Source organism: Theropithecus gelada, chromosome X (assembly GCF_003255815.1).
Source record: "Theropithecus gelada isolate Dixy chromosome X, Tgel_1.0, whole genome shotgun sequence".
Classification (NCBI taxonomy): Eukaryota; Metazoa; Chordata; class Mammalia; order Primates; family Cercopithecidae; genus Theropithecus; species Theropithecus gelada.
Window position 1 is genome coordinate 124069702 of NC_037689.1, and position 23212 is coordinate 124092913.

General features: G+C 36.0%; 1 pseudogene; it reads right to left on the reverse strand.

The window, feature by feature from the left end:
• Positions 1-20378: 20378 nt before the first annotated feature.
• On the reverse strand, positions 20379-21980 carry LOC112616308 (annotated as a pseudogene).
• Between the last annotated feature and the right edge of the window lie 1232 nt (positions 21981-23212).

Sequence of the window (23212 nt, forward strand, 5' to 3'; positions counted from 1 at the left end):
TAAAGCAAAAAATAAAAACGAGATATTGTCATGAATTTTTGGATAAACTAAATATTTTTTCATTGATTTCATTGATTCTAATATGCAGATGCTTTAATTTCAGATTGTTAGTAACTCAAACCAGATTGTCTCAATTAACATTTCGTCAACTTATTATAATAGTGTGGTGACCTTGGTAATTTACTCAAAATCTCTTTCTTCAGTTTCCTCATCTGCAAAATCAGAATAATAATAATTTCTATCTCATATGGTTGTTATAATGAGTAAATGAGTATATATGTAACATTATAAGAATCCCCATTACATAGTTAACACTATCATTGTTATAATTGTTTTGATGATGATTATTATTCAAATGATAATAAATTTATTGAAATAATGATAAAGAACTACAGTGTATGAAAGCGCGATACACAAACAAAAATAAAGCAAGCTTGTGTAGTGTCTTATATATAATGGTCATTCAGTAAAGTCTGTGAAGCTAAAGAGTAGGAGGTTGGGATGTAAGCCTGTGAGCTGCCTGGTTAGGGAAAATCTTTAGGTAAATTAGAGGTAATCAGGTGTGGAAAAACTACTCTTCAATGAATATTAATCACACATTGTGAGGTCAGATTGATTCATACATGTTTTAGATGAGTGGTTTTCAACTCTTGCTATACAAGGAAGTAACCTGGAGAGCTTAAAAAATAGTGGAGCCTGGGTTTTACCCTTTGATTTTTCTGGTCATGTATAAACCTCAAGCACCACTTTTCTTTTCTAGATCCACTACGTGATTATAATAAGCTTCCAGGATGAAAATCCACTCTTTTATGGCAGTGATTTTTGAACCGTAGTTCCCAGACCAGCAGCATCAGAATAATCTGAGAACCTGTTTGAAATGTAAATTATTGGGCCTCAGTCCAGAACTGCTGAATCAGTAACTCTGGGTATTGGGTTGCTGACATGTAGTTTACCAAGTGCTCCTGGTGCTTCTGGTGCACACTAACATCTCATAACCACTCTTTTAGCATTAAAAAGTAAAATGCTTGGCCTCTTTAAGAAGAAATTGGCCTAAAAACACATAAACTTAAGTGTAAGCCTTATAATAAAAGATAAAGCAAGCATGAAAAATCAGTAAAGATGTAAAATTCAAAATTTGGTAAACAAGCATAATCAGCTTAATCTAATATGTATACGTCCCAGAAAAGAATAGCCATTATTTACAAGGACATATACATACACCATTTTTAAATGCAATTTTCAAAAATTTCCAAAAAAATTACACAGATTACATTATCTGACCACATCTTAACAAATTAGAAATCAAAAACTAAGAGAACAATAATGATAAGACTCCAACTTTCTTGTCTTAATATTATAAAATTTAGACTTTTTTAGTAAAATGCATCATTTTAGAATTGCATAGTTTGTAATATTTATTATGTTATATGTATTATAATATAGTTATATTTTATGTATATAATATAGTTGTAAGTCATATATGATATAGTTATAAGAAATGCTTAGCAATTAAATTATAAGTAGAGCTTATTTTTAAAGGAATTAAAGAGCAATATTAAAATATTCTGTTAAGTTTCTAAGAGCACATTGGATATGGGAAGATATCCCATTTCAATGGCATTTTTGCTTCTTAGCTAAAATGAAATATTATTTAAAGATTAGCAAATGTATTTTAGAAAGAATGCATTGTATGTACAGTTAGGAAAAACCTTGCAGCATATAAGTAGTGTCTTAATATAAATAAATGACAGATTTTGCTGTACTAAAGTTTACAGTATTTTAGTATATGCTTTAATTCTCTACTAGTTTAGAATGCAAAGGGTTCATGTTTTCTGAATGGTACTTTGAAATGAGCAGTATTCAAAACACTCAAGGGCTAGGACTTGTGGCTAAAGACATCAGTAATGAATGTTAATACTATGACTATCAATTTAAATGGGTTTTTTTAAATAATAAGAATTATACTTATTTTTCCTTAGGAATAAAACTGACATATTCTTTGCTACTGAAGACTGCAAATCCAAGAAAGCTCAAATTAATTAGTTCAACAAGCATTTATTGAGCACTTACTCTGTGCCAAGCACTCTTATAGGCACTGTTGGTACAGCAGTGAACAAACCAGATTGGCTTTCCAGAAACTTACATTCTGGTGGAAAAGACCAACATTACGCAAGTAATTAAATGAATACATTAATTACAGTGTGATAATGTACTCCAAAGGATATGAAAAGAGTTCTATGATAAAGAGATTTAGGGTCAGGTGATGGTGTTTTCTGGAGAGGATTATTAAAGCAGGCATCTGTGGGTAGGTGGTATTTGAACCGATAATTGAATAGAAGTTCAATCATGTAAAGATATCGGAAAATTGTTTCAGGCTGAGGAAAGGGCATTTGCTAAGACTATAAGCAGTTAGCCTATTATGTTTAAGGAACTGACAGAGGCATATGTATCAGAAACAGAGAGAATGATAGAAGTAGAAGACTGGGGGACAGTTCCTCTAGGAATTTATAGGCTATGATAACGAATTAAGGTTTTATTCTAAACGCAATGGAATGCAGAGGAGTGACATTTATTCTTTTTTCCTCCGATACTGTAATGGAATGACATTTCAAATATACATCAGATAAAGGGGACCAGCATATCAAGCACGGACCAACTGGAAGATTACTGTTGTAGTCCAGATGAGAAATGAGAATATATTGGTCCAGAAAATAATTTATACATTTGTTAATATAGTACCTAAGGTAGAACAAAACTTATAAAATAAATCTCGTATATATAATTCTTTAAAAGAGGAGACAAATGCCCAGATGATTCAGAGACCTCCCAAAATCAACCCAGAAAGTTAATGGCTGATTTAAGACTAAAGTCCACATTCTCTGGATGTTTTAACAATTGTATTCTCTTTTTATATTCTCTTTACAAATCACAACTATTCCTAAGTGAGTGAACACACAATTTCACTGCAATTATATTTTAGCATGTGGACTTTATGAATGTACAGAAAAAGTGTTCCCTATTAAATATATTTAAAAATTCAGTAATCTAGACCATAAGCAAGTAAAAGGGAATAGTACTTTTTCATACATATTATATATAGAAAACTCTAGATTTTTAAAATATTCAACAATGTACATTTATTTATTGAGAAAACCATAATGAATATAAAATTGTAGCAATCATGTGACCTTTATTTATAATAGCATGAAAGCAAACTCAAAACAATGGTTTTTAAAGTATTATATTTATTACAAGTCCTAGCTGCATCTCGCTAAGACACTGTTCCCATCACAGTGGCCATTTTAAGCCAATATTCTTTTTACACATGGATAGTTTCTATAAAGAATGTTATTTCTCAGGACAAAAATGCATGAATCATGCATAAGAAAAAAAATATACATATATACACACAAATAAGTTTAAGAGTTTCTATAAGGGCATCACTGAAGAAAATAAAAACCTGGGATATGCTTCTTAAAAGTACCAATTTTAAAAATCCCTGAATAGATTATAATGTGGCAAGACAAATCAAGTTACAGACAGGCGTGGTGGTTCACACCTGTAATCCCAGCACTTTGGGAGGCCGTGGTGGGTGGGTCACTTGAGGTCAGGAGTTCAAGACCATTCTGGCCAACATGGTGAAACCCTGTCTCTACTAAAAAAAATAGAAAAATTACCCAGGTGTAGTGGTGTATGCCTGTAATCCCAGTTACTCAGGAGGCTGAGGTAGGATAATTGCTTAAACCCAGGTGGCTTAGGTTTCAGTAAGCCAAGATTGTGCCACTGCACTGCAGGCTGGGCAACAGAGTGAGACTCTGTCTCAATAAAAACAACAAAAAAAATCAAGATATTCGTTAGTGTAAAAATATGTTTAGTTTAGATGGAAATTGAAATGGCATTTTATTTAGCACTTGTATTAGTCAATTCTCATGCTAATAAAGACATATCTGAGACTGGATAATTTATAAAGGAAAGAGGTTTAATGGACTCACAGGTCCACATGGCTGGGGACACCTCACAATCATTGTGGAAGACAAAGGAAGAGCAAAGGGACCTCGTACACAGTGGCTGGCAAGAGAGCTTGTTCAGGGGAACTTCCATTTATAAAACCATCAGATCTTGTGAGATTTATTCACTAACATGAGAACAGAATGGGGGAAACCACCCCTGTGATTCAATTATCTCTACCTAGCCCCACCCTTGACATATGGGGATTATTGCAATTCAAGGTGAAATTTGGGTGGGGACACAGCCAAACTACATCATTCTCTCCCAGCCTCTCCCAAATCTCATGTCCTCACATTTCAAAATCAATCATGCCTTACCAACAGTCCCCCAAAGTCTTAACTCATTTCAGCATTAACTCAAAAGTCCACAGTTCAAAGTCTCACCTGAGATAGGACAAGTTCCTTCTGCCTATGAGTCTGTAAAATCAAAAGCAAGTTAGTTACTTCCCACATAAAATGAGGATATAGGCATTAGGTAAACACACCTGTTCAAAATGGGAGAAATTGGACAAAATGAAAGGGATACACACCTCATGCAAGTCCAAAATCCAGTAGGGCAGTCAAATCTTAAAGCTCCAAAATGTTCTCCTTTGACTCCATGTCTCATGTCCAAGGCATGCTGATGTAAGAGGTGGGCTCCCACAGCCTTGGTTAAACCTCTGTGACTTTGCCAGGTATATCCTTCCTTCTGACTGCTTTCACAGGCTGACATTGAGTGTCTGTGGCTGTTCCAGATGCATGGTGCAAGCTGTCAGTGGATCTACCATTCTGTGGTCTGGAGGATGGTGGCCCTCTTCTCATAGCTCCACTAGGCAGTACACCAGTGGAAACTCTATGTGGGGGCTCCAACTCCACATTTTCCTTCGACACTGCCCTAGCAGAGGTTCTGCATGAGGGCTCTGCCTCTGCAGCAAACTTCTGCCTGGACATCCAGGCATTTCCATATATCCTCTGAAATCTAGGTGAATGTTTCCAAACCTCAATTCTTGACTTCTCTGCACCCACGGGTACAAAACCATGTGTAAGCTGTCAAGGCCTGGGGCTTGCACCCTCTGAAGCAATGGCTTGAGCTGTACAGTGACCCCTTTTAGCCTTGGCTGTAGCTGAAGCAGCTGGGAAACAGGGCACCATGTCCTGAGGCTGAATAGAGCAGTGGGCCCTGGGCCCTGCTCAGGAAACCATTTTTTTTTTTCCTCCTAGGCCTCCAGGCCTGTGAAAGGAGGGACTGCTGTGAAGTTCTCTGACATGCCCTATAAAGGTTTTCCCCATTGTCTTGATGATTGGCATTTGGCTCCTCATTACTTCTGCAAATTTCTGCAGCTGGCTTGAATTTCTTCCCAGAAAATGGGTTTTCTTTTCTACTGCATCATCAGGGTGTAAATTTTCCAAACTTTTATGCACTGCCACCTCTTAAATCTTTCCTGCTTAGAAATTTCTTCCACTAGGTACCCTAAATCATCTCTCTTAAGTTCAAAATTCCACAGATCTCTAGGGCATGGGATAAAGTCCATCAGTCTCTTTGCATAGCAAGAGTCACATTTACTCCAGTTCCCAAAAAGTTCCTCATCTCCATCTGAGAACATCTCAGCCTGGACTTCATTGTCCACATCACTATCAGCATTTTGGTCAAAGCCATTCAACAAATTTCTAGGAAATTCCAAACTTTCCCACATTTTCCTGTCTTCTTCTGAGACCTCCCAACATTTCCAACCTCTGGCTGTTACCCTGTTCCAAAGTTGCTTCCACATTTCAGGCATCTTTAGAACAGTGTCCCACTACCTGGCACCAACTTACTGTATTAGTCTCTTCTCATGTTGTTAATAAAGACATAGCTGAGACTTGATAATTTATAAAGGAAAGAGGGTTAATCTACTCATAGTTCCACGTGGCTGGAGAAACCTCACAATCATGGCAGAAGAAGAAGGTAGAGCAAAGGGATGTCTTCCATGGCAGCAGGCAAGAGAGCTTGTGCAGGTAACTCCCACTTATAAAACCATCAGATCTCGTGAGACTTATTTACTGCCGAGAGAACAGTATGGGGGAAAACACTCCCAATGATTCAATTATCTCCAACTGGCCCCACCCTTGACACGTGGGGATTATTACAATTTAAGGTGAGATTTGGGTAGGGACATACCCAAATGATATCAGCACTTAAACAAAAATTTGACAACATTTTTTTAAAGATATCTTAGTGTGGTGATATTTAGAAATCTATGGTTTGATGTTTCTTTTAGAAATAAGAAATGTTTTATTTTTTAATTATTGAAAATGGTTTTAATACTGAAACTTCTAATTTGATACTAGTCATTTATAAACATTATAAAATATATCTTTACACAAATATACTTGTAGTTAATCTAATCTAGAGTTTTAAAAATAAATAAAATGTAAAAGACCACCAAATTATAATATGTGTATACAGTTGACCCTTGAACAACATGGGTTTGAATTGTGCAGTTCCACTTACATGTGAATTTTTTGCAATAAAGGTTACCATGAATGTGCCTGCCTCTCCTCCTTCTCCTTCCACCTCCTTCACCTCTCCTGCTTCTCCCTTCCTCGAGACAGCAAAACCAACCCCTCTTCTTTTCTTCCTCAGCTTTCTCAACGTGAAGATGATGAGAATGAAGACCCTTATGATGATCCACTTCCAATAAATAAATAGTAAATATATTTTCTCTTCGCTATAATTTTCATAATAACACTTTATCTGGCTTAGTTTATTTTAAGAATACAGTGTATAATACATAAAACATACAAAATATGTGTTAATAAACTATTTTAGCAGTAAAGCTTCCCATCAACAGGTCATCAGCAGGCTTTTATTTGTTAAGCTTTTGGGAAGTCAAAATTATACATGGATTTTTGACTGTGTGGAGAGTTGGTGCCACTAACTGTTGCATTAAGGGTCAACTGTATTATAAACTGTGTAGGAATACATATTGTTCTTTGAAACAAGTAATTTCCTGTGTCTTAGGTATAAAGTATACCCATTGTGAATATAATCAAGATATCTCTGGAGTTATCATAAGAACCTAAACTCCAAATACACAAGGGCAATGGATACTTGTATCTGAAGCTAGAGAAACTTAACTAAAACAGAGGTAAACTTTAATCTTTGCAAGTGTTCTTTTGGGAATCTCTCTCAGTTTAAAGATCAAGAAAAATAAGCTACTCATCATTTCAGAGTGTTTCTGGAAATAAATAAAAATTCAGTAATCAAAACTTTATAAGATAATTTTACTCCCATTAACTCCATCTTTTCTAATAAACAAAAAATTAAAATTCCTCACTATGAGTCACAACATGGAAAACATTAGTACGTAAGTATTAAATACTAGTAAAGATAGATATTTAACTAATCTCTGGATTGGGAAAGACTTTCTAGGCAGAGAAATAGTACATAAAATTACAAAGTAATAGCTGATAAGAGAATATTTACAACCTTTTTGAAAAGCATCATATTTGCTAATAATTTCACCCACTCATAGGAATCTATCCTAAAGCACAGATTGAAGTATAGCAAAGATTTAAGCACAACGTGGCCAATTGCAATATTTATGATCAAAAAGAGATCTGCAATAACCATCAATATTGGAACTTTATATATTTATCTCTAAAATAACCATCAATATTGGAACTTTATATATTATCTATAAAAATACATTAAAAAGAAATTTGTATTTGTATTAATAATATTTTTGTTTGATTTAATGTACAAATCAAGTCTTAAACCAATAGCCGTCAATTAAAATTGACACTAAACATTTTGTGTGCTTCCTACTTGACTTTGTTTAGATTTATAGTGCTTTTGATATAACTGAAATCATAAAATAAACAATGTATTTTTAAGTTTTAACATAAACTTTTTACTCTAGAATATACTTAGACTTACAGAAAATTGACAAAGATAATATAGAGTTCCCTGTACTATCACAGAGTACAACCAGTTTCTACTATTATTAACATTTCACATTGATATGTCATGTTTATCACAATTAATAAATAACAGTACATTGTTATTAACTTAATTCCATATTTTATTCAAATTTCTTCGACTTTTACCTATTGGCTTTTTCTATTTTACATCCCATCCAAGATACCATTCTGCATTTAGTCATCACTTAATGTTTTAGGCTTCTCTTGACTATGACAGTTTTCAGACTGCTTATTTTTTATGACATTGACAGTTTTTAGGAATACTGGACAAGTATTTTTTTTATAATGCTTATCACTTGAAGTTTGTTTGATATTTTCTCTCATGGTTAGTGTGGGGACAGGATAATAGCCCTAAAATATTCATGTGCTAACTCTTGGAACCTTCAAAGACACCCTCATATGGCAAAAGTAAATTTGCAGTAGCGATTAATCATTTTGAGATGGGGAGATTTTCCTGGCTTATTCAGGTGGGCCCTAAACGTAATCACAAGTGCCCCTATTAGAGGGAAGCAGATATTTATTTGACTACAGAAGGGAAGGCATTGTGACAACAGGAAGAGACACTTGACTACCAGAACTGCAAAAGAATATGTCTCTTGTTTTTAGCCACTATGTGTGTGCTAATTTGTTACAGTACCAAAAGAGAATCAATATATTTAGACTGTGGTTAGATACTCTTGGTAGGAAGACTTTAAAGTGCCACTTTTATCACAGAATATCAAGGAACTATACCATCAATATGATTTATAATTATTGATGTTAATCTTGATCACCTGGCTGAGGTAGTTTTTGTCATGGTTTTCCACTGTAAAGGTACTCTTTTAACCCTCTTTCCATAGTGAATTATTTGGAAGGAAGTCACTATCTACAACTTACATTTGAGTTAGCAACTGTTCTATCTTCCTTAGGGGATAGTATCTATGTAAATCATGTGGAATTCTTCTACAGGGAAGATTTGTCTTTTCTCTACCATTTATTTATCTAATCTTTTAATTTTATCAGCTTGAGCTTGTTGCTATTTTATATTTTGGGTCATAATTCAACACTAATCTATTCTGTTCCTCAAATTGATCCAGCTTTGGCCATTGGGAGCCCTTTCAGATGGCAACTCTATCTGTTTGGTATGCCCTTATCATTTTAAAATTTTCCCTTTTTTCTGAGTAATTTCTTCCCTCCTTTCCATCACTACAAGATGCTCCGGCTGATGCTATATATTTCCTGCCTGGGTCCTAGTGTCAGAAATTTCCTCAAAGGGCACTGGAGAAGTTTTACATTCCTTAGTGTAACCATCTGTAACCATAGTAAGCTAAACATGGGTTACACAGATGTCCTTGACTCTAGTCCATATCATATATATCATTCTAGCCTACTCCCTTGTTTATCTGTACTCTCTCATTCCAACTGTAACAAACCTGGCTCCCACCATCCACCATCCATTTGCTTAATTGTTAAATTTCAGTATACATATTTAGTGGTATAAGAATTTTTAACCCATACCCCTGTGGGAAAAATATTACAAGCTGAAGTACAATGCTTGAACATTTCCTTTTACGTTTAGTCTTACTGACTTCAATTATTTCCAAAATTATTTAGGTCAGCACTTTATCTTCCCACTCACTTCAGTGAATTAAGTTTCATACATTTGTTAAAAACTCAGATTATATTGTCACATTTTACATTTAATCCCGGAATCTCCTAACCACTATTTTTTTTAAAAATTTACGTATGTAAAGATTCACACTTTTTGTGGTAATGTTCAATGAGCTTTGACAAATGCAGTAGTGTCATGTATTCACCATTACTATATTTTACAGAATAGTTTTGAACCCCAAAATTGTGTTGTGCTTCATTCATTAAAATCCTGCCACCCCAATCCATGGCAATTGCTGGCTTTTTAATGTCTCTATGACTTCACCTTTTCCTAAATGTCATGTAATTGAAATCAGACAGCATGTAGTGATTCCCAACTGGTTTCTTTTATTTAGAAATATGCAATTAAAATCCATCCATGTCCTTTCATGCCTTCCTCATTCATTACTTTTATTGCTGAATAATATTTCATTGTATGGATGTACTAATGTTTGTTTGTCCATTTGCCTGAGGAAGTGCATCTTGATTATGTCAACTATAAATATATATGTATATAAGAGAATCTTGATTACTTCAATTATACATATATATGTATACAAACAAAATATTGTACACATTGTATATAAAAAAGTGCATAAAACAAATTATATATATATAATAGTTAAGTGGATGTCTGCGTGTGCATAAGCTTTCAGATCAGGTAGATAAATAACTCACAGTGTGATTAGTAGATTGTATAAGGTTATATTTGGTTTTTTAAGAAAGTGACAAACTATCTTCTAGTCAGGCAGTACCATTTTCCCTTCACACTAGCAATAAGTGAGTTCTCATTGCTCTGAATCCTCATGGTGGAATTGGTATTTTCAGTTATATAGATGATATCCATTCTGATAGGTATGTAGTTCTACCTCCTTTTTGTTTAAATTTATAGCTCCCTAATGACAAAATATGTTGAGTTTTTTTAAGAAATTTATTTTATTTCAATAGTTTTTGGGAAACAGGTGTTTTTTGGTTACATGGATAAGTTCTTTAGTGGTGATTTGTGAGATTTTGGTGCACCCATAACCCAAGTGTACATGCTACCCTATGTGTAGCCTTTTATCCCTTATCCCTCTCTCATCCTTCCCAACGAGTCCCTAAAGTCCATTATATCATTCTTATGCCTTCGCATCCTCATAGCTTAGCTCCTACTTATAAGTGAGAGCATACTATATTTGGTTTTCCATTCCTGAGTTACTTCACTTATAATAATGGTCTCCAACTCTATCCAAGTTGCTGCAAAAGCCATTATTTCATTCCTTTTTATGGCTGAGTAGCTTTCCATGGTGTATATATATCATATTTTCTTTATCCACTCATTGGTTGATGGGCATTTAGGTTCATCCCATAATTTTTCAATTTCAAAATGTCCTGCCATAAACAACGGTGTGTGTAAGTGTCTTTTTCATATAATGATTTCTTTTCCTTTGGGTAGATACCCAGTAGTGCGATAGCTGGAATGAGTGGCAGTTCGACTTTCAGTTATTTAAGGAATCTCCATACTGTTTTCCATAGTAGTTGTACTAGTTTCCATTCCCACCAGAAGTACAAAAGTGTTACCTTTCCACCACATCCACACCAACATCTATTCTTTTTTTGTTTTTCAATTGTGGCCATTCTTTGTGGCCATTCTTGTGGGAGTAAGGTGGTACTACGTTGTTGTTTTAACTTGCATTCCCTAATAATTATTGATGTTGAGCATTTTCTCATATGTACATTTGCCATTTGTGTATCTTCTTTTGAGAATTGTCTATTTATGTCCCTTGCCCACTTTTTGATGGTATTATTAAGGGTTTTTTTTTTGATAATTTGTTTGAGTTCCTTGCAGATTCTGGATATTAGTCCTTTGTTGGATGCATACTTTGCAAATATTTTCTCCCACTCTATGGGTTGTCTGTCTACTCTGCTAATTATTTCCTTTGCTGTTCAGAAGTTTCTTAGTTTATTTATGTACCATTTATTTTTGTTGTTGTTGTTGCATTTGCTTTTGTGTTCTTGGTCATGAATTATTTGCCTAAGCCAATGTCTAGAAGAGTTTTTCTGATGTAATCTTTTAAATTTTTTATGGTTTCAGGTTTTAGATTTAAGTCTTTGATCTCTCTCAAGTTGATTTTTGTATAAGGTGGGAGAAGAGGATCTGGTTTCATTCTTCTACGTGTGGCTTGCCAATTATTCCAGCACCCTATTTGTTGAATAGGATGTTGTTTCCCCAATTTACACTTTTGTTTACTTTGTCTAAGATAAGTTGGCCATAACTATTTGGCTTCATTTTTGGATTCTCTATTCTATTTCATTGGTCTATGTCCCTATCTTTATACCAGTACCATGCTGCTTTGGTAACTATAGCCATGTATGATAGTTCAAAGTCAGGTAATGTGATGACTCCACATTTGTTCTTTTGTTTAATATTGCTTTGGCTATGTAAGCTGTTTTTTATTTTCATGTGAATTTTAGAATTGCTTTTTCTAGTTCTGTGAAGAATGATTGTTTTTCCATGCTTATTTGCCATCTTTATATCTTCTTTGGCGTTCAGAATTGTGGCAATTATCAGTTGGGTTGCTTGTTTTCTTATTGTTGAGTTTTAAGATTTCTTTATATGTTTTGGATACCAGTCCTTTATCAGAAATATATTTTGCAAATATTTTTATCCAGTCTGTGGCTTGTTTCTTTATATCTTAGTTATACAAATTTCTAGAGTATATGTGATATTTCGATACCTGTTTAGAATATGGAATGATCGATTGAGCGTAATTGGGATATCCATCACCTCAAGCACTTTTTTGTGTAGGGAACATTAAAAATCTTCTCTTCCAGCTATTTTGTAATATGCAATAAATTACGATTAATTCTAGTTTACTTACTGTACTATTAATACTAGAACTTACATCTTTCATTTAACTTTTAATTCTATTAACAGTGTCTTTCATAAGGGATAATTTTTTTATTTTAGTGAAGATTAACTTTTTAACTTATTTATTTATTTGTTTATTTATTTATTATTTGGAGATGAAATCTCGCTCTGTCACCCAGGCTGGAGTGCAGTGGCACAGTCTTGGCTCACTGCAAGCTCCGCCTCACAGGTTCATACCATTCTCCTGTCTCAGCCTCCTGAGTAGCTGGGACTGCAGGTGCCCGCCATCATGCCCGGCTAATTTTTTTGTATTTTTAGTAGAGACGGGGTTTCACGTTGTTATCCAGGATGATCTCGATCTCCTGACCTCGTGATCCACCCGCCTCGGCCTCCCAAAGTGCTGGGATTACAGGCGTGAGCCACAGCACCTGGCCAAAGATTAACATTTTTTAAACTCATGGATCATGCTTCTGGTATTGTGTCTAAAAACACCATGTCAAATCAAAGGTCAATAGATTCTCACCTATGTTTTATTCTAGAAGTTTTATGATTTTGTATTTTAATTTAGAATTATATTTTGAGTTAATTTCATGAAAGTTATAAGGCCTTCGTCTAGGTTCAATTTTTGTTTGTTTCATGTGTGTGTGTTTTTTTTCTTTTCTTTTTTCTTTTTTTGCTTATTTTTTTGAAAAACTATCAGTTCTCCATTGAATTTCTCTTGCTCTTTTGTCAAAATAAGGTGATTATATACGTGTACTCCTATGTCTGGGTTCTGTATTCGATTCCATTAATTTATGTGACTAGCCTTTTATTAATAAAAAACTGTCTTGATTACATTGCTTTTATATTAAGTCCTGATATACAGTAGTATATCTTCCAATTTTTGATGTTATGATAGCATTTTATTTGAAAAATAACCAAAATTTCAAGAGTAAAATATGATTAGGCAGATTATACCATTCTCTGTAAGAACATCAGTTCTTAGTATGACAGATTTATATTTCCCGTGATGGTAACAGAAATGGCCTTATACTCTACAGATGAAGCAGTAACAGGTTGAGGATGGTAGTTTATGCATTTGTTCTGGATATGTTAAATTTGAAGTGCACAAGGGGAGATAGGCCAATGTGCAGTAGGAGTTACCGTTTTAAAGCTCCAGAAAAAGATGTGATTAAGAAAAAGTTGAATAAGTTATATTTTCATGAAAATTCCAAAGTGCTACCTTTATGTTTTTGTTATTTAATGTGTAGGTGGCAGACTTCAAGACAGAGGTGACAACAAAGTCAACAATGAACAGACTTTTATCAAGTGACGATGGCAAAGTAGGCCAAACACAGAGAACTATGCATGCAGTGAAAAATAGAGAAACAATAGGGATGAAAATGGACAAAGTGATAAAAGCACTGGATAAGTTTCCTGAAGAATGTTTCTAAATGTTAACTAAAATGAATGTGACCATGATCATGAAGTGATGGTTCGGAGAAATAATAAATGCAAACATATATCCAACTATGCAGGCAACTATTTCTTATTGTGGTAAGAACACTAAACATAAAATTTATGCTCTTAACAAATTATTCATTGCACAATACAGTATAGTTAGGTATAGGCAGTATGTGGCACAGGAGATCCCTAGAACTTATTCGTTTTGCATAATTGAAACTTTATACCCATTGAACAACTTTCCATTTCCCTTTCTCAACAGAACTGGCAACCAAATTTTTCTCTCTGCTTCCATAAATTTGACCCTTTTAAATACCTCATGTAAGTGGAAATCATGCAATATTTGTCCATTTGTGACTGGCCTACTTCTTTGGTATAATTTTTTCAAGGTTTATTCCCCCTGTTGCATATGACAATGTTTCCTTTATTTAATGTGGAATAACAGTCCATTGTAGTTGTTGCAGTCTGTTGCCTGTTGCTACAACAGAATACCTGTGAATGGATAACTTATCTTCAAAGGTATTTATCACAATTAGAAGCTGGCATGACCAAAAGCATGGCACAAGCACTTGATGATGGCTTTCTGCAGCATCATAACATGGTGAAAGGCATGACATTGGGAGAAGGCAAGAGTATGCCAGTGCAGGTGTCTCTCCCACTTCTTAAAAAGCCAACAGCCCCATCATGGGGGCCCCACACCGAGGACCTTATCTAATCATAATTAACTCTCAAAGGCCCCACCTCTACTCAACATGTTAAATTGGGGATTGAGCTTATAATACATGAAATTTAGGGATACATTCAGACCATAGCAGTATGTATATACCATATTTTCTTTATTCATTCATCTATCAATTGATATATAGATTGTTTGGATATTTAAACTATTATGGATAATGCTGCAATGAAGATGGAAGTTGAGCACTCTTCAATATCCTGATTTTAATTATTTTTACCAGTATTGAAGTGACTGAAACATACAGTCGTTTTATTTTAGTGTCTTGAGTTACCTCCACAATGTTTTCCTAGCAGTTTTTTCATTTTACATTCCCACCAACAGTGCACAAGTGTTCCAGTTTATTAACACATTATTTTCTGGTTTTGTTTTGGTTTTATTGTTATTTAATCATGGCCATTCTAACAAGTGAGAGGTGATACCTCATTGTGGTTTTGGTTTGTATTTCCATGATAGTTATTAATGTTAACTGTCTTTTCATATATATGTTGGCCATTTGTACATCTTCATTGGAGAAATGTATATTTAAGTTATTTATTCATGTTTTAATCATGTCATTAGGTTTTAACTACTTAGTTGTAGGGGCTTCAAAAATATTTTGAATATTAAAACCTTACTATATATATAATTTACAAATATTTTATCGCTTTTCATAGGTTGCTATTTCACTCTGTTGATTTTATTCTTTGCGGCATAGAAGCTTTTTAAATTGATATAGTCCCACTTGTCTATTTTTGTTGTTGTTGTTGCTTGTATTTTTGGTGTCATGGTTGAGAAATCATTGCCAAGACCAATGTCACAAAGATCTTCTCTTATGTTTTCTCTAGGAATTTTACAGTTTCAGGACTTATGTTCAATTCTTTAATACATTCTGGATTGATTTTTATGTATGGAGTAAGATAATGGTTCAATTTCATTCTTTTCTATGTGGATATCCAGCTATCTCAGCAATATTTGAAGAGACTATACTTTCTCTATTTTGTGTTCTTGTCAGCATTGTCAAAGGTCAGTTAATCCTATGTGAGTGGGTTTATTTCTGGGATTTCTGTTCTGTTCCATTATTCCATATCTGTTTTTGTGTCAGTGAAATATTGCTATCATTATCATAGCTTTGTAATATATTTGACATCAAAGCATGCTGCCTCTGGCTTTGTTCCTCATATCCTAATTTCTTTGGCTGTTTGGAGTGTTTGTAGTTCCATATGAATTTTGGGCTTCATTTTTCTGTTTCTGTAAAATAAAATCTACTGGGATCTGGTAGGGATTACATTGAATCTAGAGGTCACTTGGGGTGTATGGACATTTTAATAATACTAACTCTTCCAACCCATGTACACGAATATCTTTAAATTTACTTGTTCATTCTTTAATTCCTTTGAGCAATGTTTTGTAATTTCATTTTACAAGTGTTTACATTTTACAAATTTATGTTTTACATTGTACAAATTTATTCCTAATTATGTTTCATGCTATTGTAAATGTAACTGTTATCTTAATTTACTTTTCAGATAGTTCACTGTTAGCATGTAGAAATACAACTGATTTTTGTATGTTGATATATTATCCTGCAATGTGCTGAATTTGTTTATTAGTTCTAAAGATTTTTTTGTGGAGTATTTAGGGTTTTATATATTTAAGACCATGTACTCTGTGAAAATGGACAATTTAACTGCTACCTTTCCATTTTGCATGCCTTTTATTTTATTTTCTTGCCTATTTATTCTGGCTACAACTTCCAGTATGATATTCAATAGAAGTGGTGTGAATTTGTGTCTTTTCTTTGTTCCTGATCTTAGACAAAAAAAAAAAAAAAAATAGTTTTTGAATACTATGTGTGTTGTTAGATGTAAGATTATAGGTTGTGGAAATTTTTTTCTATAAATAGTTTGTTGAGAGATTTTTGTAATGACAAGGTTATTGAATTTTATCACATGCTTTTTCTGTATCTATGGAGATGATCCTGTGATATTTTTATCTTTACTTTTGTTAATGTGATGTATCACATTAATTGACTTAGATATTTTTTGAAACGTCATTTTTTCCCAGAATTAAATCACACTTTGTTTGATCTATGATCTTTTCAACGGGCTATTTAATTGGGAGTACTAGTATTTTGTCAAGGATTTTCGCATCTATGTACATCAAGAATATTGGCCCTGTAATTTTTTTCTCATATTTATGTGTTTGGCTTTGGTCTCAGAGTAATTCTGGCCTTATAAAATGAGGTTGGAAGTGCTCTTTTTGCTTCATTTGTTTTTGGAAGAGTTTAAGATGAATTGTGTTAATTCCTCTTTAAATGTTTGGTAGAATTCACCAGTGAAGCCATCTAGTCCTGGACTCTTTTTGTTGTCAGGGGGTTTCTGATTGATAACTCAAAATGTTATCTGTTATTGATTTGTTCATATTTTTCATTTCTTCATGATTAAGTTTTGGTAATATGTATCTTTATAGGAATTTATTGATTTTGTCTAGCTTATGCAGTTTGTTGGCGTAGAGTTTATAGTAGTCTCTTGTGGTCATTTTTCATCTGATTTCATTTATTTGATTCTTTTTTCTTAGTATGCCTAGCTAAGTGTTTATCAATTTTGTTTATTTTTTCAAAAAAACTTTTCATTTTGTTGAAAATGGAGGATGGAGGGATGGGACAGTTAAAAACTACCTATTTGGTACTGTGCTGACTACCTTGGTGATGGAATCCGTACTTCAAACCTCAGCATCCTGCAATATTCCCATGTAACATATTTGTACATGTGTGCCTTGTATCTAAATGAAAAATTGAAATTAAAACAAGTCCATTCAAACTTTTAAGAATATGTTTTAGAGTATACTGAAGTCTCCTGTATCCATTAGGAAAATAATATGACTAATTATTTTGCAATGATTATAATTCAAACAGATATGCCTTGATTCCTTGTCATCTTTTGCTCTCACCAAAACGTAAGCCCCTTCAATCACCTATACTTTTTGCTGTTTCTTCTCCCCTCACCCTAATGCCCACTGATTCTCTCCATTCCAAAGTATTTCACACTGTCTTGTGGTGCCTCATTCCTCGGTTAAAAATGCAAATAATCATTAACTAATCACTGAACATGGTCTCCAACTGTTCTCTTAAATAAAGCTTGGCAGTCCCTTGTAGATACAACTGTCCCAGAACTCTTTCTGGTGGTGGTTGCTCATTCTCCCTAATTCCACAAACACCATGATCACAAGGTGTTTTTGGTCATATTTTTTCTCAGTGCTTCATTTGAATATAAGTCCATCTCCATGTTTAAAAACTCCTCTTTCTTTGAAGTTTCTGTCATTTGGTAAGCTGTACTCTTGCTTAATTGTTCATATTTAGCAACAACTTTGCCCCTTATCTTCAATCATGGAAGACTGTGGCTAGCTCAGTCCTACTGCCCAGCCAACATCAATGGTGACTTCATTATTTATGTGGAAAGTAATTTTAATACCTCATAATCTTGGTTCTTGGACCTCCTCAACTTCAGTGATTTTCATTTACCACTCACATGGTTATAGAATACAACTTGGCTTTTCAACCTTTGTTTTTAAGCTATATGTCATTATCTCTTGTCTGTCATTGCCTTCTTATACTTGCCTCCTTTCTATCCAGTATAGACTACTAAAAGCATAACTGCTATCATACCCTTACCAATACTTTCAAATTTCCAGCCACTTTATTCTAAGTCTCTGGCAAAAATAAAAACCCAGATAAATGCACTGTCTGTCTTTTTTTATTATAATATCCACACTAATGAACGCCACTGGAAATTCTCAAATAAGATTTAGTCTTGGTCTTTAACCACAACTGGCCCTGTGAACTGGCTTGCAAACTTGCTTCCTTAGCTTAGCTGTAATATCCTTTACTTCAGACCTCTGATGTTGTTGGGTGTTAACTTACAATCCATTCATCATTTCTCATTTATATAAATACACAGTCCCAAAAATAGATGCTACTGTAACTGGTCACATTTGAGGTCATTAACTGGGCCATTTTCTTTTTTTGTGTGAAAAACTTTTATTCTGAGAATCTAAAATCTGGACAAAGAGTATTGGACTTCAGAAAAAGCCTACACAAAATTGTCTCATTTCTTCCCTAATACATTGTTAATCTAAGAATAAAGAGGTGAAAAAAAACCTTTAAAAATAACATTGCTTCAATTTGTCTGCAGGTGCGTGATTTAAAATATCCCTGTTCTATTGAGGTACAGGCTGCAAACTTTGGTAAAATTGGAAAAATTAACAAACCCTTTCAAAATAAATACAAAAACTAAAACAACACTGAACCTTAACGTTATATCTTTCTCAGTACATATACAGTAACTACAAAAAAAAAAAAAAAAAAAAAGAATCATTTAGAAAATGTCGTAAAAAAAAAAAAAAAAAAACCTCTTGTAAGTTCTCAATTGCCAAGTTAAAAAATTGAATTTAAATGATCTGTAAGACTCAAACTGTTCCCAAGCACCCACTCAGTGTCAGGAAGAACTGAATGATTGCAGTTTCTAGAATTTGTTTGGCATTTTCAATAATTCAGTGCTCACAACAAGGAATGTTGTCTTTAGAGAGAAGGAGTGAACCAAAGGCACTTGAACTTGGCTTCCTGCGCTGGTATCCATCCATGGCCACCTTCTTTGGACAGCATCAGCCACATGCCTGTGCCCACGTGGAGCAGAGTCCTGTTGAGGCCACTTCTGCATGGCCCCAACACTATGCTTGCAGGGGCAGAGGAGTTTTCAAGCAGATCTCAAACACCAAGCAGTCTGCTGGGGGATAGCTTCGAGGGAAAGGTTTGAACTGGGCCAAGATGTTTCCTCTTTTCCTTGCAACAATTTCAATAGACAGCTAGGCCACATCATGCCATGAGCCACCATGGAGATCCATCTCGTTGGACTTTAGATGATAAAATGCTGTCAGATAGATGCTTGCTCTGACCTTGGGGGCCAAACCCATGAACACAAAAGAAGGACTGTTCCCTCCCCCACTTCTTAGAGTTGGTGGCATCAACTTCTGAGAACCTGACATCAGAATAATGAACAGCCTCCATGCCACATAGTTTCTGATTCCATCTTTAAAAAATCTTATGTTGTGCACACGTATGTGTATTGCGGTACTATTCACAATAGCAAAAACTTGGAACCAACCCAAATGTCCATCAATGACAGACTGGACTAAGAAAATGTGGCACATATACACCATGGAATACTATGCAGCCATAAGAAAGGATGAGTTCATGTCCTTTGTAGGTACATAGATGCAGCTGGAAACCATCATTCTCAGCAAACTATCGCAAGAACAGAAAACCAAACACCACATGTTCTCACTCATGGGTGGGAATCGAACAATAAGAACATTTGGACACAGGAAGGGGAACGTCACACACCTGGGCCTGTTGTGGCTTGGTGGGAGGCGGGAGGGATAGCATTAGGAGATATACCTAATGTAAATGACGAGTTAATGGGTGCAGCACACCAACATGGCACATGTATAGGTATGTAACAAATCTGCACGTTGTGCACATGTACCCTAGAACTTAAAGTATAATAAAAAAGAAAAAGAAAAAGAAAAAAAAAGAAATCAAAGCATAGTTTATAGAATAAAAATTGTCAAAAAAAATCTTATGTTTTGTCAAGAAATTGCAGACTTTTATGTTTACAAAAAAAAAAAAAAAAAAAAAAATACTGAGAAGTCCAACTTTTAGCCAGAATACATAAATTCCTGAAAATGTGTGAAAATGTATAGATTGGAAAATTAAAAATAAAAAAAGGAAAACAAACCTTTTTAGGGAAGGAAGGAAACACTACATGTTTAAGTTAAGCCCACTAAGAACAACATCAGGGCCGATGAAAGAGCCCTCCCACACATTTTAAGCGAAACGCCTGTGGAGTAGTGCTTGGAGATCACCGGCCATTGCCGTAGCCAGGCAAGAGTTGGTTGAGGATGGTCTGCAGGGGCTGGTTCACCTGCATGGCATAGCTCCAGCCCAGGTCATAGCGAAAGGCAGAGCAGCTGAGCACCTGTGCCCAGAAGGATCTATCCAGGCAGTCCTTGTATATCTTGCGCTGGCACACTGTTGCAATGGGCCGGAACACCAGTTCCTGACAGCAGATACATTGGAGCGTCTCCTCCACTTTATTCAGGAACATCTGAAACGGGCTGCTGCTCGCTGGCCGGCCCTCGACCGAAGCTAGGACCTCATTCCACAGTTTGGCATTGCTCTTGTCCTCTCTGATGAGGCAGCTCTGCTGAGCCGTGAGGCTGTAGGGCTCCACTTTAGTTTTCTTGGATGTCTGGTGAGGAGACGCGGCCCTGCTCTGGCCACCTCCTGCCTACTTCTGCTTCCACTTTCCCTTGCTTGCCCTGGGGCCTGCGAAGCCCTCCTCCTGCTGCTCCTCCTCCTCCCTCTTGCTGTTCTTCTCCCGCTCTCGGTTGACCAGGGCTTCCAGGTGGCCTTCTGGATACTGCATAGTCAGCCCCAGCTTCTTGATCCATTCCTTCCCCTCCTTCGTCCAGGGGCCAGACTCGTCGTCGTCCCTCTGCAGGAGGTAGCGCCACAGGAGAAACCTGGACTTCCCCTTCTCGGGCCACTACTTCACCACCTGCTAGATGCAGTCATAGCGGTTGCCCTTGGTGGGGGCGTACTTTCTGTTCTTACCACCCTTGATGCTGCACACCATCATAGCAGGCTTTCCCGACTGCCAGTCCTTGGCGTCAACCCCTTCTTGGTCATTAATGAGAGTAAAGCAGTTGAGAGCCAGAGCCCTGTTGGTGTTGGTGAGTTTGTGATCACAAGACTGTTCCGCGGTCCTCTTGTTGCAAGAAAGATCTCAACCATCACTACCCGTGTATCTGAAAAAATTCTCCTCATCCCCATCGTCCTTGTTACCCCTGTCCAGGACCAGGGAGTACGACCCGTAGTTGCTCTGGCCGTGAATGCCAGCCACGTGGGGCCGATGAACTCCAGACTAGCTGACCTGGACTCAGAACCGCCACATGGTGCCCACGGGGATCCCTGGGACGGATCCGTAGTGGTTGGACGGGACGATGGTGCACTCTTTGGTGGGGCCCACACACGCAATGCCCTTGCCCCAGTCCCGCTTTGAGGACAACGTGGCTGAGGCCATCTACGCCTTCTTCTTGCTCTCTCTCAGCCTCTCTTCCGCCAGCACCACCTTGCTGGTGTGGTTCCTGCACTTGGGCAGTACCACTCCTCCTCGCTGGGAATGCTGCTGAGGGGCGGGCGCAGGCAGTAGATGTGGAAAGTCATGTCACATTCGTCACATATGAACTGCTTCTAGGGGTCTTGCTGGCCCCTGCACAGGTGGCAGGCGCAGACCCAGCAGAGTCTATTCACGTCATCCTTGCTGTGCTTGCAGGATGGGATATTCGTGGAGGTAAATGAGAGTATTGGGTTCCACCCCATGATTAAACTGGACATCTAACTAACATGGAAACATAATTCTCATAGTTCATTTTGAGACAACACTTAGAGAGTTAGGTTTTAGAAACAAGATCAACTAACAATTCAGTCACATTTGTGATTGTTTCTTAGGTTACTCTAAAAACTTTGTGGACTGATGTTGTTTTATTCTAAGGGAAGATCCGGGGTATCGTGACTGAAGCATCATTTAATATAATCAACAAAGTACCTTCTATCTAACATGCACAGAAGCTACCATAGACCATAGACACTTTCCTGAGACTCCCTATTCTACCACTTTGTCCCTCATTCTCATAAAATAATATCACTTCTTATTTCACCAATTTAGAACTGGCTATATACTTTTCAGGACACAGTGAAAATTGGAAATGCATGTAAGGAGTGGGGAAGTCAATCTCTCTTTCTCTTTTCACAGTATGCAGCTCCCACCCAATGTGAATAGCGAACCCCCAAGGCATTGCAAGTTTCACAGGATAAGATATTTGGTACTCAGAAAGGCAAGAGGCCTACCACTTGCTCATTGTGCCACAGCACTGCCAGACTATGGGAAGGATGACCTCTGTCTTGCCCTGTCCAAAAGTATTGTGACTATGAACTCAACTACAAATGTATCTATGATCCTATCCAGTCCTCTGCCAGGGTTGAAAGGCAATGCAGCCTGATCACTGTCTAAGGCAGATGATGACAGTGGTTGAAAGATATAGTCAGGAGGGAGGAGGACACCTGAAACCTATGGAAGCAGGGGCAGAAAGCTGGCAGCTTAGAACTCATCCTAGGGAGGTGGTAAGGTTGACAAGAGGCCAGGCTACACTTGAGCTGAAATCTCAAGCTTAAAATGTAACATAAATTCAAAGATAAAATTGTTAAGAATTTCAATATAGCAACCTTAACCATGCTACTCAATTGGTTTCACCCTCATGAAGCCAGGCCTGGACCAGGAACATAGACAACATCAGATTTAAGTTCCTTCAAATTTCACTTTTTCACTAATTTATCAAAACCCATATCATTCTTGCTTTCTTACCTTATATAACATGAAAAAATATAATATTCTAATAAAGTCAATAGTTTTACCTCAGTTCTAAAGCCCATCTTTTCCTTCATTCTAATCAAACTTCCTCCATCAGTTATCCCATCTTTATCCCTTATATTTAATTTAATAACTT